Source organism: Ornithodoros turicata, chromosome 6 (assembly GCF_037126465.1).
Source record: "Ornithodoros turicata isolate Travis chromosome 6, ASM3712646v1, whole genome shotgun sequence".
NCBI classification, from domain to species: Eukaryota; Metazoa; Arthropoda; class Arachnida; order Ixodida; family Argasidae; genus Ornithodoros; species Ornithodoros turicata.
Window position 1 is genome coordinate 56049740 of NC_088206.1, and position 15116 is coordinate 56064855.

A 15116-nucleotide genomic window follows, 5' to 3' on the forward strand; every position below is an offset into this window, starting at 1 on the left:
AACTTCGAACTCCGGTTGGCGACAAAAATGAGAGCAAACTCCGAAGCAGTTTCCGCCCCAAAAACAGATTACAGCCCGAAGAAAAGAAAAAAGAAAAAGGTTTCCGAAAAGGGTCCTTGTGAACCCGACAAGGCGGACAAACAACCCGCGCTTTCGCCTTGAAACCGGGTTTGCACTGATAACGTTATCACTTCCCCAGCAGACTTTCCGTTGTCAAGCTAGATATTTTTGTCAAAAATGAGCCATATAGCTTTGGGCTAGACTAGCGGATGTGCATGCACCAACCATGTTCCGGATTTCTGGGGGCTATCGCATGGCTTTATACGTCCGGCGGCACTATAATGATTCTGAACGTTTAAAATAAAGCATCAAAATAACAGTGTAAAGCGTGAAGGACCACAAGTGCGGCTGCCTTCACAGGGAAATCCGTCCTATTAAAATCCAACATTCAGTTGTAGCTGACAGCTGACCTCGATATTCCCGGTTCCGAAATCCCCGACCTGGAAGTTCCCGTTCTCGAATCAAAGAAAATCAAGGATAATGCTCGATTGCTTCGTGGTTAAAAACACGGCATCACTATTTAACCACCCAAATTCACGGGTTTTCGATGGCTGTCCAAGTCGTTTTAGCGAACGAAAGCCAGATTTTAGGGGCCGTTAGGCTTAGCGGGGCAGACACGACGGAAAACCACATTGATTAGTTTATTATTACGTTAGTTCAAATTTGATATTTGCATTTTTCTGTCCAGGTTAGTCTAAGCTCGCTGTTGGCACTTTCCCGCGCGCGACTGTGCATTTTATATAGTCAAATAATGTTTGTTTCCATGCAACGGGGGATTTCGATCATATTTCGAGGTACACCCATGTTGGCACAGTTCCCCCTGAAGTCGGCCCAGGACGCATAGTAACCCCACCCCCCATAAAAAAATGTAGCTGAGAATGGCTGTCTAAAGTTTAATAAGGGCTGATTCCATAGCTTGATCTCTTTAGTGCCGGCACGTTTCAGGGACGCGTAGTTCTTCATTCAGCAATTTGTTGTTGCGGTCGATGGAGCTCCTTCTATTTGAATGTTTCGACCGAAACACTCGACAAAGTAGAACGTACCAATAACCGAGCCGGCATTTATACGGGGCTGCTGATCAAATAGATTCTGCCTGATATAACTTTCGACATCAGCGTTGGCTGAATTGGATCGAACACAGCATCTAAAAGACGAATGTGGCAAATGAATATTACTAACCAAAACATTCAAGCGTGCAATGTACATCACTGTATCACTGAATGTTGCGATTATGTAATGGGTTGCTATGAGAATAACGAAAATAGCAATCAATCAAATAATAACAGCGCAAGAGTGATAACTGGTAACAGTAGTGATTCACTACTGTTACCAGTTATCACTCAGACAGAGGGGGTTATTATGCGTCCTGGGCCGACTTCAGGTGGAACTGTAAGGACATTGGTCTGGAAAGGCTGCCTGAAAACCCAGGGAAAATCCCAGACAGCCCAGCCGGTGCGGGGATTCGAACCCGCATCACCTCCCATGTCTCGGCTTGGAAAGCAGTCACCCTAACCACTATGCCACGCGGGAGGTGGTGTTTGTAGCTTTGTTCCTGTCGTATCATGATCCAGAAAGAGTGGCTAATCTGACCAGATGAAAAAATTGTTTGGGCAACATTTATTGGCTGGACGCAATGACGCGATGTGCCCACAGGAGGCGCAAGTTGTTTCTGCCTTGGCTCGCGTGCGTCGGTACTCGGCACTCGCCGAGAGAATTCGGGCGCAATCTCCGGATTATCCTGGCTCCCTGACAAAACTAAACAATGACAAAACCGTAACGTCAACCTTGCTTTTCAGTAAAATATTTCGTGTACAAGACTACAATAACTGAATGAGTGCTTGAGGAAGTTCCTTTCAAAGCAATGGCGTAGCCTGAGGGGAGGGGGGGGCGTAGGGGCGGCTCCCCGGGCGTAAGATTTTTGAGGGCGTAAATTATAAACAGAGAAAAAAAAAGTTCGAAATAAAAGCAGTAAAACTGTCTATCAATCGAAAAAAAAATTTTTTTTTTTTAAACATTGGACGCTATTGGAACGATCCTCTGGGCGCCTCAAACACGGAGACGATTGGAGCGAGGTTCGGGATATCACGCTCGTGTAAAATTTCATACTGTATGCTTTGGCAGTAGACCGTGTGCGTTGAGACAGCAGCGCATATTCTCAAAGTGAAGCAAGAGCAACCGAAGCGCAAAGTCCACGAAGCGCTCATGCTCACTTCAGTCCTCAAGGGTCTCACTTGAGTATTTGCTACTACCACCAAGATCTGCACCAGCGGCGGCTCCAGGCGGGCTCACGCCCGACACCTTCAACGCACACCACGGCGACCCTCCTACTCGCTGCGGCTTATTCAAAGAGAACTCTTTGCCGGCAGCGGCCGAGGATATGCTCGACACTAGAGCGCCATCCATTTTCGGAGCTAGTTGCTTCGGCAGGTGAGTTGTTACACACTCCTTAGCGGGTTCCAACTTCCATGGCCACCGTCCTGCGGTCTTAAGCAACCAACACCCTTCATGGTATCTCATGAGCGTCTTGCATCGGGCGCCTTACCTCCTTGACCCGGTAGACCCGGCACGTTCGGTGTGAGCTATGGTCCTCGTACTTCGACAGTAAGAGCGAGAGCAATGTGTGGGCCTTCACGTATCTTTCTAGATTGATAATACGTACTCTGTACCTAAGTTTCAATGTGCTCCAATTTTAGCAAATCATGTGTATTAGACATGTGCCCCACAGGACAATTTTTGCATTCTGATTTTTTTTTTACCCATGTGTTTTGAAAGTGTGTGTAATTTTACTATAGGAGACTGTATAACAGGCCAGACCCTCACAGTCCCATTTATTATTCTGTTTTTCATCCACTTCTGAATAAAGATACCTATTTGAACTTGAATTTTGAACTTCATTCGCATGCTTAGACATGCTGTATCATGGTGAGCGACTTCGCATATACACGTATGTTGTTGTCCAACTAAGCAAAATAATTAAAAAGTAAGATCTTTTGTGTGTGATTGCTGTTTTTCGCGCGGAATCAGAAATACCAATAAACTGTAACAGACTATCGAAAGGAATTAAAGGGAAAGGCTGGAGGAAGAAACTAAACATCCCGAAGCAGTCGACGCTCGGTTCCCAAAGCAGAACAAGAAGCGAGCTCAAACATAATCACTTCTCTGTACGTGCGCCCAGGTGCCCTGCACACCAGACACGTGAAGGTCACGCATACGCACTATGCTTCACTGTTGCCAGTCAGAAAATAATAAAAAGCCAACTTCTACACACAGAGTCAAGGCAGCAAAAAGCCATTATGGGGGCGGACGAGGGAAATTACGATGTAACCGAAAATGTTGGCGTGAAACTACAAAAAGAAATAAAATGTGATAATAAAGACGCTGTCTAAAAAAAGGCACAAAGCAGGACATGAGGGCGCAAAATCATAGGTTTTTGGCGACCTTCCTGCGTCATGGGGGAGTGCTCTGAAATGCAGAAGAAGAAAAAAGAAGTAGGTTTTCATCGCGTGCGCTCAGCGAGTCGGTTTGATTGGTTACATTGAGGAAGTTGTTCTTCCCCACACGTGACCGGGCGTTGGGAACGACTTTTTCGGGTCATTCGTCGTATGCCGTCCTTTATGGTCATCGACGGGTGCGAGCCCCCACTCTCCTTAACTGCCCATAAGTATACATGCTGAGCGCATAATGAAATGCTGTTGTATGAAGCGAGTTTCGCACATTACGTATATACTTGGGACTAAACAGAGAGGAGCTAATACGGCGAAAATATGGGCGATCTCTTCGACTCCAAGTTAGGTGAGCCGAACCTGCTGGCGACATAGTAGCAAATTAAAGAGAGATAGAGAGAGAGAGAAAAAAAAAGAAAGAAAGAAAAGAAACATAGATCGGTTAGAAAAAATCCAAACGGCAGATCCCGAAATTGTTCCGCTTTATCTGGAACATTATCACAGCGGATGTGTCAGAATGTTTATGAGAGCTCAGTTACCCGAAAAATATTGCGAGTCAAACTAAATAAATAAATAAACTGAAACAACAAATATTATTTTCTTAATGTTTAGTGACTTTTTATGCATCGATGTGGTGATGAATCACCCCAATCACACACACCAGAATAAAGGGAAGAAAAGTAGCCGAAGCTCTTTGGCTGCACGTAGAACATGTGTTTATAAGTCCCAAACGTCGCCACACCAGCACTGGACAAAAGAGGACACAAAAGCGAGAGACTATCCAGTGCTGGTGTGGCGACGTTTGGAACTTATAAACGCGCCAGAATAAAGTTAGTCTTGTTGTCGTTCCGCATTTAGAGAATGAGAACAACGAGCTGCGCATTATCTAAGTGCGCACTGCAGGGCAGGATAAGCTAGCTACAACACGTAAAATCTTAGATGGAGCGAGTTCGCGTGAATCAACTACCGCGTTGATGCCAATACATATTAAATATTGCGAGATAAAATTAGCACCCTCATCACCGCGATCGACATCGTCATCTCCGGGCCCCGATCGATCTTCAACTTTCACATAGCGATCGTTATCGTTATATTTAAAGTTCGCGCGCTCCAAAGCCACTTTGGTAGGCTCGCGCAAGAGCTCGTTGCGGATCACCAGCCGAAGTGTTACCAGCTTGCGTGACTCAGTGGCTAGCGTGCTGGCCATGTCACGTAGAGACTGGGAGGTACCCGGGCTAGAATCCCTGTGCCGGCTGTGCTGTGTGGGGTTTTTCCTGGGTTTTCCTCCTCGCAGACGCCTTCAGATATATGTCGGCACAGTTCCCTTAGAAGTCGGCCCAGGACGCACATTCCCCAGGGCGTCAGTCGTGACGTTGCCCACATCTGTGAGGCTGAGAACAGCGAACCCTTTCACCACCACCACCACCACCACCACCACCACCACCACCACCGAAGTGTTGGTGGGATAACGACAAGTTGAAGTCTATCGCTCTTCGCACCTCTCGCCATACATCTCTCCTGCTGTCATATTTCGTACTTAGCAACGTGTAAAAAATAAAACAAAACTGAGAAACAGCAGACAAGTGATATTTCTGGTTCTCAGAAGTGACCCTTCAGTGGACAGGCAAAACAAGAGTAGAGAGAGCGTCAAAGGGACGTGGTCTGACTCATCCCTTATTCTCCCCTTTTCCCCCTTTCTCTCTCGTCTTACCCGTTTTCTAGCCCTCCCATTACGGCACATCATTCTCCCCCTTTGGTCCACTCACTCTTTCTATTTGTTTGCAATGCTTTCGTCCGTGCAGGGGCTTCAGACTAAATACGTTTTCTCCATATAGCACCCCCTGCATCCCCCAAAAAAAGGGATAACAGAAGGGAGCACTTTCATCATCAGGTGTTTTAATGGGGTGTCTAGTTGCTTTAGTATATGGAAAGAGTACCAACAAATCGGGGAACAAAAATGTGTTCCAATGTTGACGGCATTAAAAATATGCAACAATACTGAGGGAACCAAGACCTGTACTGACCCCAAAAATGGTGTCGAGATGAACAATTGGGATACTATATAGTTGGTTATAATGAACTGACAGCGCACAAAACGAACGCAATGCCAAAGGAGAAGGTTCCATTCATGATACATGAATTGTCATGATGAGACGCTAGAATTTTCAGCTAAATGATTTGATATGCAATTAGGCAATACAGAAAATTCCCCTCATCAAAATCTCATTACACCCAATAATCCTTGAATCGCCGATGAGAAGGCATTCGAACGCGATAAGAACACCTTTGACCGAGCTGAGAGTTTGAGCGTAGTGTAGCATGTGGAAATATTGGGAAGAATTGTGTGTATACGGATGTTTAAAGCGTTTTCTTGATGTACTGATATGTTATCCGTGTGTGCTTTGTTGCATAATTGAACATGTGGCTCTCCTGTATCGGCTCGGTAGGGCCCACAGTATTAATAAATAATAAAAATAATCATTGGGCGTAGTGAGACTTTTGACCGTAATGGGACATTGGCCTAAATGAGATACAATCAACCGCCGTGCGGAATACCGTGTTGTTGACCTAATTCTCTTGAGGGTAGCGCCGTGTCCTATCGGATCCTCTTATTTGTCCTTTCATTCATTTAGTATTTTATTAGTGTTTTATCGAATAGTATTGTGCCCGGTACTGCGTACAAAAATATCAAAAAGCAACATGGAATTGAAAGCGCTAAAGCCAGACGAAGAGACGAGAACATACACAGATAGCGTTATTTGTCTCTTCGTCTGTGGTTTTAGCACATTTAATTTCACGATGTCCTACCAACAGGACCCATTCGACGTTCTACGTATCAAACGCAGTAACTTTGCGCCTTCTGTGCGAAAGTGAACAGCAACAAAATCATGTTTTTGTTGGTTTCATTGATTCCGTGTGTGCACCGCGATGCAAATTTGGCCATGAGTGGCGTACAGATGGCGGATGAGACAGGAGCGGCTGCACTCTTAAAAATGAACTTCACCGCATAGCACGCTCCTAGCCAACCAACATCTCGAATGATGTCGTTATCTGCCCTGATTTGTTGAAAACGGGAGGCGTACGCCTTTTTTGTGACGCTTATGCTGTTCATAATTGTCACAAAAAAGGCGTACGCCTCCGGTGTTCAACAAATGACGGCAAATAACGATGTCATTCGAGATTATGGTTGGCTAGGAGCGTGGCTATGTGGTGAAGTTCATTTTTAAGAGTGTACTATGCGTCCTGGGCTGACTTCACGAGGAACTGTGATGACATCCGCCCGGAAAGTCTGTCGAGCTAGGACAAACTAGCACAGCCGATGGGAGTATTCGCACCCAGCACCTCCCAGTCTTTAGCGTGTTCTTGAAGCTATACTGCCAAGAGCTAATGCACTCGCATTCCCAGATTACAATAGAATATTTCCCTTGTCCAATAGAATAGTGAATATTGTAATACCAATACCAATTGTATTACCAATAGAATAATTCCAACAGAACAGTGAATATCGTCCAATAGAGTATTCCAATTCCAGCAGAATATTCCAACGAAACATTGTAGTATTGTAAAACTGTGCCCCTGTCGCACGATGTTAACGCTTCATGTGTGGAAGCTCAATGCGTGTTTACTATTGCGTGTGTAACTTCCTCGTTGAAATGTCAGTATTATAAAATACGAGGGTGAGAAAACATCGAAAATCATATCTTCATATATCTTCAGGTCTATTTCCGATTCATGGATGTCCTCACATGGGGGAATTGAACAAAGGCAGGCATGATAGCATGACATTTGCGACGTAGCCAACACGTATGGAAAAGTGGGCTTTCCATAGACGTGGCATTGCATAACTAACAACCGCTGGTATATAGGAACAGAACCGAGTTGGATTATGCCTATTTCAAACATAACAGACGGGAGAGAAAGGGCTTCGGAACAAAATGAAATTGTCACGATTAATTAACCAGTTTATGGTCCCCACTGATCACGTATGTCCGTTGAGCGAGAGGTCAATGATTATTGAGTTCGACAGTTCCTCAATAGTGGCAACGTTCCGGTTTCCACAGATATGGTGTGGCTTGCAAACGTTTGTATGCAGACGTAAAGTTGCAATCCCATACATCATCTTCTCGAACCTGAGAATTAACTTGACGGCGTTCAACGGCAACACGCTGATTCACAAAAACTGTGGCTAAAAAAAAAAAAAAGCCTCCAGTATAGAGTGCACCGCAAACTACTTTGAAGTTTGAGCGATTGCGCAATCGGGAGGACTCGAAATCAGAACTGTAGACTGCTAAAAAATACAAAGAAAAAGGATAGGAAAAAGAAATCAACCATAGAAGGGACCACGCAGTGGTGTCCTTACCTCTCGAATTGAGCGCTGCCACCGACACTTTGCCACTTTCTCTTCTTTACACCCTGACCGCATACTCAAAAACTCTTCACCACACGCGCCGAGGCAACAGGAAAAAAACACTCCCCGCAACTGCCGCAAAAAACTGCGACCGGCGCGCGGTGGGAGTTCCCGACCTTGTGCCGACAGCCATGCCTCAGACCGGCCACAGCCCATGCATCCACACCCTCATCCCGATTGGCGTTCGCGGTTGCTAGGCGACGCACGCGCCTTACTCCCATTCGCTCATCGCTTCCCACACTGCCCAATCACAAGTCGCGTGTGCCGGACGCACGCGCGGCATCTTTTGCTCGTGCGCGTCTCCTTTCGCTTCCCTTTGGGGAGCTGCTTCTTTTTCGTCGTCTGCTATTTTAGAAACGCGCGTCGCGCGAATTTTGCGCGCGTGGCGCTCGTGTCTCCCTTTTTTTCTCCCTTTCCCGAAGGAAGTTGTCGTGGGGTTTAGGCCCTTTTCTCCCGTTACTATATCGAGCTGAAGAGTTCGTTGCCCGGTTTGCACATTTTCGAAGCCGTTCGTTGACCGGTAGACGAACTTTCTTGTTCCGTTCGTGAGATTTCGGTTTCGGGTTTCTCCGCGGCACGCGCGGAGACATGTGTTGCCGGAAAAGACGGAGCACGGGTGATTTTGGAAGAGACCGATGGATGCACAGGGTTGCCAGGGTCGTCATGGGGCTGGATTTGCGCGTGTTTCCGCTATGCCAATATGTAACCGTTAAGATGGCCGTTACTGATATCCGGTCATAGTGCCCTTGGTGGGCGCCTTCCGGAAATACCTTACCGGGGACGGTTGTTGTTGTAGGTGCATGTGCAGCACGTTGTCTGGATCTGCTCTGTCTGTGCTGAACGATACATATGCCGGCGTATCAACGCATAGCGATTAGTAGAACTAATGTGACGTCCTGGAAGCATTTGCAGGAAAGAGAACGGGTCGTGCTGTGTTTGTTCAGTAATTACCCTGGAAGAGGCGAAGCAGAACGGGGGAGGGTGCAGACGATGAAGCTGATCGTTTCCTTTTTTGATTGTCGCCCCACAAACATATAAAAAGAGAGAGAGAAAGCAGCTTTTGTTGTTGAAAATGAGATTTGTTTTGATATGATTTTACTCCATAATTATATTCTTATTTTCTCTAGTTATTCATATCAGACGGGTGACGTCAGCTGTTAAATCTCCTGAGAACACCCAGTCGTGAAAGGAAGTTGCTGTCGCCATTTTAGGAACTGTGGACGCATTGAAACAACTGTTAGTAATTGCATTTTAGGCGACTGCAAGCTGTAATTGCCCCCAAATTACTCTTATTTCTTTCTTGCACTGTGCACTCATGTCACAGAGCGAAACAATAAACAACAACGTAATAATTATTATTACTATTTGCAAGGGCATATTAGAAAACCCTCAGTGACCAAACACTGCATAGAAAACGCTGAGGGCCGCGAGTACAACAGAGACAGTGATTGATCCATCCATCCAGAGGAATCCCTGGAGCTTCAGTGCAAGGGGAAGCCCTCCTGTCCCTCACATCACGTGAAAGGGGTTTGGGCAACGTGGGCGAGAGGGGATCGTAGAATGAAGGGCTTGGGAGAGGACGAAAAAGTTCGAAGAATGTATCAACAGATCGATTTTTGTGCCCACATGATATTTTTGCACGCGTACCCGTTTTTGTGTGTCGAGGAAAGTGTATATTTCTATAGGACAGATATGGGGAGTGATATCATATAGGGTTATAGCGAGGCCTCAGTACACTGGTATCTGGGTAATATTATTGTTATTAATTGTTCGTTCTGTCTCTACCACTCTCGAGAACGGGCAATAGAACCGCGCACGATATTTTGAAGGAGCAACAGATATTCGGACCTTTATAAGAGACAAGTCGAACCCGCGTCCTTCCATGACGCGTCCTCGTTAGGTCATTTCAGTTTAAAGTGAGATACATAAAGATCTACATACATAAAAAAAAAAAAGAGAAAAAGAGGCATACCAGTAAGTTTCGTAAATCATGTGTAATTTTCCTTTCATTCATGCGTGTTTGATCCCTAACTTTGTCTGTTTTTCGGCGCTTTTATCAAAATGAATGTATATAATATTGCAACTTGGCAGAATGCAATTGGCAGAATGCAATAACAGTGTTTCGATTTGCAAGTCTCTAGAATATATAGTCCGCACACTGCGAACTGCGTTCGTATCTTAGAAGGTTATCAATAGTCAAAAAGTGTAAAAAATGGGCTGTACAGCCCTTTTTTTTTGGGGGGGGGGGGGGCTGTACAGCCCAGTTTGGTGCTCTAGAAAAAACCGCTAAAACCCTAGTGCAAGGGGAACACAGTAAAATCTGCTAATTAAATCTGTGATTTGCCAGTTAGTGCTGTGTCGTCCGTCCTTTTTTACTGTGTTCCCTTTGCACTAGGGTTTTAGCGGTTTTATCAATAATCTTCTGCCTTTTTTTCTTCTGTTCAGTGTGCGTTGTTTTATGCGCTCGTTACTGTAGTCCTGTTGTGTGTGTATTTCTGCTCACGTTTGCGGTGTTGTTTTGCCCGCGTTATTTTAATAATAATAATATTTATTTCCACAAAAGCGACTGTGGTGGGAGCTGTGAAAAAAAGTCACAAATGTGACTTGGCGAGTTTTATTTTATTAATATTATTTTATTTTATCATTATTTTATCTATACCATCGCGAAAATACACGAATATCCGAAGCAAGAGACAGGCAAATCCGTCCCACCCACTGAAATCACCTCCCGACAACCCCCAAAACAAGGATATTCCGGAGTGCAATAAAGATAGGAATCCTGACAAATGTCTCCTGGCGGCATGGAATAGGGGTGTTGTATATCCACACCACGCGGCAGACAGAGGGCCGCGGGAGCACGCGGAAGGATGGGGGTGGGATATAGAGGAGCAGACGACGTCTAGCAGACGTCTAGCAAGCGGATATCGCCAGAAAAAGGGTGAGCAGACGGGAAAATCCCCCTCGCACCAATTAAGGAAGCCCCCAAGGTTGTGGGGAAGCAGACACTCACTGGTCGATAAAAGACGAGTAAAAAACACACAAACAAGGAGTATGGTGGAAAAGAACAGAAGGACAGAAGAAAAACAGCAACAAACAGCAACAAAAAGGAAGGCGGTATGGTATAGATATACTATAGACATGACACTGCTCGCGGGCATATGTACCATTCCTGCAATCGAGAAACTTGAAACTTCTAAATTCAGTGCAGGGACGGTTATGTCTGCAAGCTCTGCTCGGAACTGTCTGACATTACATGCATTAAGGTCACGGGGCACCTTATACATTAACTGCATTATTACAGCTGGTAATGGCAGGTCCTATTCCCTTCTAGCGTTTCTTTACACACCATTGCGAAAGTTCACGTCATCTTCAAGGGGCATACATTTTTTTCAGAGTAGTAGCCAGTTAACTGGTCTCGAATCTGTTTGGCTATATATGCCCTTCAACTGTACCCGATAACTAGAACTGCCTTTGGTTGTGCGCCATTGTATACAGGAGTAATGTGCGTATATGTTGTTCCCGTAACCAACGTCTCAACAGTTTGCGTCCACGATCGTAATGCTAATCCCCGCCCTGCTTTGCAGATCACGAAGTGCCGAGAGTTTTTGTTCTGTGCATGGTAAAAACAAGAGCACCAGATGAGTAAAAATTCCTGCTCTACGCATGCGCTCCCTCTGTATACCGTCCGCGCGTGATGTAGCGTATGCTCGTGCGGCATGTATACACGGGAAATTCTCCTCCCAATCTTCCAAGGCTAGCGCGAGCTGGAGGTACGCAAGCGTCCTTTTAGGCGTCACTTCTGTAGTCCTTACACATAGGAATAACTTTTCAACTATACATAAACGTACAACTAACTAACAAACTATACGGCAAACTTACGAACAGAGAAAAGAGGAAAGGACAGTGTTGTATGACAAGATAGAGTGACCCAGTGAAATATAGTCCTTTCTTTTCTTCTTTTTCTTTTGCTAGTATACATTGATTTATCCAGACCTCCTACACGTCACCCCTAACACCCCCCAAATATTTGGTGACACCCCCTCCCCCTAACTTTTGTAACTGCGCACCCGGGGGCCCTTGCTATTTCAGCCTTAGACACATGTCGCAGTCAGTAGTGATACGTTAAGCTGTTATGACGTAACTGTAATAATGATGCCCCCCACGTGCTTGGGATTCTGGATAAACCGCTGCTATTACGTCAACATTAATGACCAATTAATACCAAAACTTTTAGGAAGAACACCACCAAACCATCAATTCAAATTACAAGTTCTAATATTACCCCGACAATCATGTGAATTAAACGATCGCTTCCACCATGACAACGAGATTTTATCTCGCACGTCAAACAGGGATAAGCGTCTACCAAAAGCTAATCCAAACAGCACAATGTACTGAAAGTTCAAGCACATGGGGGTTGGCTGCCATGCTTACCAGTGCTGTTGCTTCATTTCGTTAGGTCTTCCCTCTAAGACCAACAACAACAAAACGAAGGAAAACAAACAACAACAAAAATAGAAACTTCCGCGTTTTAAACTTCCACGTCCACCCTATGCACTCACACTTTCAATACATTGTGTCGGCTCTGTTAGGAGCTGATCTTTAAAGTAACTAATGTCGGGCACAGACGCCTTTCGGCTTTGTGACGCCGCACAAAGGATTGTCATGTCGACCGCGCAATCGAGGAACAATGCTTATCCTCGATTGCTTGGTGGTTGTATCCTCTGTTAGTTAGTACACCGTCGTATGGGGCCTCCCCTCAAGTACATAAAAGATAAGACGACCGCATGTGTATGTACACGCTCTTGACTCACCTGAACCAACACTATCCAATCTTGTGGCTCCGACGCGGGCGACACGAGCACGGACCGCTTCCAGAACACAGGTCTTCTGCAAGCTGCTAACATGCCCGTTATTTTCTTCATTCGTAGCCTTCACAAAATAGAAAGCTGCTTGGGGGCATTAAAGAGAACGTGAGAATGAAGGCCAAAAAAAGAACGGAGCAACAAAAGCGCCGACGCAAAACAAAAAGGAGTGCGGGGAAGCTTTTTTATAGAATGTCGCCCACAACAGTGGCATTCAAAAGGACGGGCTGCAAAAAAGCAGAGAGACAAATGCGGCGCGCGCTTGGTAGTGGCTCAAAAATATCGGCTGTGTCCCGACGACACCGAAATATCCAGATCCTAAGAAAGCACCGGTGGAATTCGTGGAACTGCAAAAAGAGTTTATATAAACTTTACTCTCGCCTCTAAACCACCTCTCCCCCGTCGCCTTTGAGATTGCCAAAAAGAACCGGTGGGAAGAAAAAGGTCTCAGAAGAAAGCCAAGAGGTATAGACAGTAGCACAGGACAGCGCAGCGCATTCACGCGAGCGACGTACCCCGGCGGAACACGCGAAAAAAGTCATAGCTTTCTGTAGTCACGTAAGCGAGCGCTCAACGTTATGTTTGATCTGTTTCGTCCGTTAAGTATGTGACGTCTGCTAACTGTGTGCGGCGCTGCCACAAGATGGTCCGTATAGCAGACGACACAGGAAAAGACGCAGACCCGATCGTCTGCTACGTGCAGGGGCGGATTTAAGGGTCTGTCATGTTGGGGGGGGGGGGGGGGGGTCTTAAGGAAATTTCGTGCTTTGCGGCACAGCATCATCCAGGAGATAGGGTTTTTACATAGGGAACACTGCCGTATGGGGGGGGGGGGCGGTCGCCCACCCCCTCTTTAAATTCGCCCCTGCGACGGCTACGTGCGCAGTATATACTCCATTCCCGATATTCCGGAACCGCGCGAATGCTCAACATATACCCCGTGAGCAGTGTTTTGCTTTTTCTTCCACTAGAATACTCCATGGCGATGCCACTCTTGTGAATGCACCGTGAAGGTCTTCACCGATGCGTCGAACGCAACATCCAGTTCTTCTTGTGGGTTCCAACTTCCGTATACAAGAACGTTGAAAGGTACGCAACCTACCCCAGTTTCAGCAGATGAAAAGGTGTTTTCCCTCCGATCCTTCCAATCCAATTGGTTGACCAGAACGCTTCAGAGACCATGGTGACCGGAACTCAGTTATGCTTTATGTTTATGTATACGCAAGTCAGAAGCTTCATTGCTCACGGCATGAACGGTCTTCAAAACGAGCGCGATCGGCGTATACACTTGAGGTTGACATGGGCCTATAGTCTTCGACCCCGCTGACACTTATAACAACGAAACCGCACCTGGCCCGCCCAGGGTTTCGTAGCGTACCAAAAACCTGAATAAAAAAAAGAAACTAAAACTTTAAAAAAAAAAAACGTTACTTTTGGAGAACCGGAATGGAACGAAGACCGAAACAAAATTTTATGCACCGAAGGGAAACCGAAAATATGGTTTTTCGGTTTCGAAAAAATTTTCGGTTCAAATGGAAAATTGAATTATTTTGCCTTCAAGGGTACGTAATTAACGCAAGACCTCAAGTGCGTACATGGCATCGATCGATCGGTGTTTAGGTAGGAAACATCAGAAACCTCACATTTCAACAATGTGCCCGATGTTGATGTTGACGTTAGTGAAAAAATAATAATAGGATTCGTCACACGACAAATTCGACTAATGTGCCGAGACCGGCTTGTTGTTTTTTGTCTATAGTCACATGGTAGGATCTTTTAACCTGTCTCTCTATTCCTCTCCCTGTTGCGACAGAATAAAAGGGATTATTTTCGCTGCAATCAATTCTCCTTAAACCATGTGAAACTCAACCGGTTTCGAACCGTTATTTTTTTACTCCGGAGCTGAACCGGAACTGAACCGTTTTCTTCGAACCGAAACGAAACCCGGAACGAAAAACCTTTCGGTTCGACAGCCTGGGCCCGCCACAAGAAAGACCAGGACCGTATGTGTGTGGATTAATCTTTACCCAGCGCGTAACGCGGTAAAACACACAACTTGTGGGTCGACCTTTACACTATACAAGCGGTAATGAAATAATTGCACGCGACATTGTGCTCTTTTAATGCTGGCCTATACATACTTCTGCTTTGTTAAATATTTTTCTTTCGCAAGAAAATTCATTTAGATTGTTCCTTTCAAACGTCCCGTATTGCTATTAAAAGAGTAATTTAGTAAATTTAAGTTTTCTATTATGAACCCTCGATTTATATGAATTCCCTCGCTGATGAGCTGTGCCCTATATGGGACAAGATACTTCCCCTTCCCCATTCCATACCTCG

General features: G+C 45.5%; 1 protein-coding gene across 1 annotated transcript in view; it reads right to left on the reverse strand.

The window, feature by feature from the left end:
• LOC135398085 (protein hunchback-like) overlaps window positions 1-12805 on the reverse strand; it is a 32067-nt gene extending 19262 nt beyond the window's left edge. The window contains exon 1 of the mRNA XM_064629517.1: window positions 12726-12805. The gene's annotated coding sequence lies outside the window, so the exon portion shown is untranslated. The remainder of the gene's footprint in view (window positions 1-12725) is intronic.
• Between the last annotated feature and the right edge of the window lie 2311 nt (window positions 12806-15116).